The sequence below is a fragment of the Citrus sinensis genome, chromosome 3 (assembly GCF_022201045.2).
Source record: "Citrus sinensis cultivar Valencia sweet orange chromosome 3, DVS_A1.0, whole genome shotgun sequence".
Classification (NCBI taxonomy): domain Eukaryota; kingdom Viridiplantae; phylum Streptophyta; class Magnoliopsida; order Sapindales; family Rutaceae; genus Citrus; species Citrus sinensis.
Window position 1 is genome coordinate 23,464,902 of NC_068558.1, and position 2,602 is coordinate 23,467,503.

The window sequence follows — 2,602 nt, forward strand, 5'->3', positions numbered from 1 at the left end:
ATGAATCTTTCTCAAGGTAAATATAGTATCCCAAAAAGTTATTTTTAAATTTGTTTTAATATGAGAATACTCACATTTTAATGATTTTTATGTTTCTTTGCAAGAAAAGGACAACTAAAATTCTGTACTAAACACATGACAATTCCTGGCGTTTGTCCCAAGGATCCTAAGGAAGCAGAATTCGTGTGCCTTAAAGCCTTCTTCGATAAATATGGAGCAACAAAGAGCCCAGATAATTGTCTATGCAAACCATCAACTGGCAACCAGCACATCTGCCAGTGTGACATTATTTGCGATCCACCACCACCTAAACGAACTTAATTATGGTGTCCAATAGTATGAAGAATGAAGATCACTAAATCTACGATATCGATATTAACCTATTGTTAAATCATAGATAGATAATGATACGGTGGTTTGTAATAATAAATCATAATATTTACTTAAGTAATTAATCGCTATGGTTGAGAAACATTTGTATATGAAACAATGGGTAATTTCATTACAATGTCAGATTACTAAAAAGAAAAATTGCTTTTACACTATTGAATATAAATAAATCCAGTCGAATAAGTTTTCTTTTAATCCTAATAACCATGTTAAAAACAAAACTTCTAATTAAGATATAAAACTTTTTGTGTGTGCCTTTTTCTTCCCCCTTAAAGAACTAATAACTTAAGGCTAAAGTTTCAGTGTCGGGCCTTAATGCCTAGCATTGTGCCAATTTTTATTTGTAGCTGTTGGATTCAAGTAAAATGAGTCCAACGGTTGAGATTAAATTAAAAATAAAAAGTAACGGGTTACTTGTTAAACGGTTGCTGAAATCCATTACATTTTCCCTCCTTCAAATCTCAAACATCTCTTTCACCCCTCTTACTATCACTCTCTGAAATACTGATTTGTCTCTTGGATTGTTTACTAATCACATAAAATTAAAGCTACCGTGTAACTCACAGTGAACAACAAGTCGAATCCATCAATCAATTGGTGTCATCTTGAGTTGTTCTCTTTCATTTTTTAGTTAAAGACAAGGTAATGATGATTCTTGTGTTTTTGTGGTGACTATTGAAAATGATATGTGAAAGAATTACGGGTTTGATATGTGAAAGAATTATGGGTTTATGTGCTATATTAAATTGTTGATGATATGTGAAATAATTAGGGATTTATAAGCTGATAGGTAGTGAGAATTATGATGATGACTTTAAGTTCCTCTTTTCTTTGCCTCTTCTAAGAACTGTATTATATCCCACAAGTGCCACTTACATCAATACGATGTACCTCCATGTTCTGAAAGGTAGTATGATGAATGAAGATCACTAAATCCACGATATCTTTATTAACCTACTGTTAAATCATAGATAGATACTAATACGGTAGTTTGTAATAATAAATCATAATATTTACTTACTATGGTTGAGAAATATTTAACTAATTAGTTACTGGGGTTGAGAAATATTGGTATATGAAACATGGGTAAGTTCATTACTATGTTGGATTACTAAAAGGGAAAAATTACTTATACACTATTGAATAAATCTGGTCGACAATCAATAACTTCATTATAATTAAAGTGCGCACAAACGTTCTAAAAGGTCATCCAGCCAAATAACAGAATTTAAAAGAGCTAACTTGGCTAGTACATGGGTTGAGCTATTTAAAATTACACGAAATATGATGAATTTGAAAAGCATATCGTCGTTCCATGGGTTGTAAAATATTAGCAATAACTTAGAAAATACTAACTGCGAAAATAGTAGCAACCCTAACATACCAATGACAATCACACATCACCGCACTTAAACCCATGACATTATGCGCACAATCAACAGTGATGATGCCAGCCTCACAGTGAAACTTTGAGACCCACGTTCAATTTAAGGTTTCAATTTCCCAACATATTTTTTTTCCTTTTTTAAAAGAGGATCATTGGATTTCACCCCATTCCACATATTAAATATACTTCCTATATTCCTACCAATATATGTAGTAATCTCTAAGTACCTATGACTAGACAAATCCCTTATGCAAGGAATAAATAAATAACAATATTATTGATGCACTGATGTAATAATAAAGCCCTAACATTTTGTCAGTTGCAATAAAAATACCTACACAAAAAAGAAAAAAATCCTCAATTTTACGTTATTTGTTTCAGCAATCTGAGAAAGCAAAAATCACTTGTTGAAAAAGCTTAATTGCTCACTTTTAGTAATTTTAATCTTTTGCATTTGCTAATTGCTCAATCTCGATAATGTTCTTTCTCTTGTTAAAAGCTATCAAGGGAATGATTTTAGCAATCCAAGTGATGGATAGACCTTTCTAAACTTGCTCATTTATTTGGTTTTGGATATGGAATTGATGTTGTTTGCTGCCAATGAAGAGATTTGATCAAATTGTTTCTAAAAGAATAAAATTGTTATTTTTTTCCTTTGAAAAAGTTTAGTTGTTTGATCACATGAAATTTCTAATATATATAAGTTTGCAAAATGATAGAGTCTAAAGAGAAAAATCTTATGTACTTTTTAGTATTTTTGTACAAGATAAAATTGGAATCATTAATAGGGTTTGGTGAGATAAAATGAGATAATCAAATATCAAT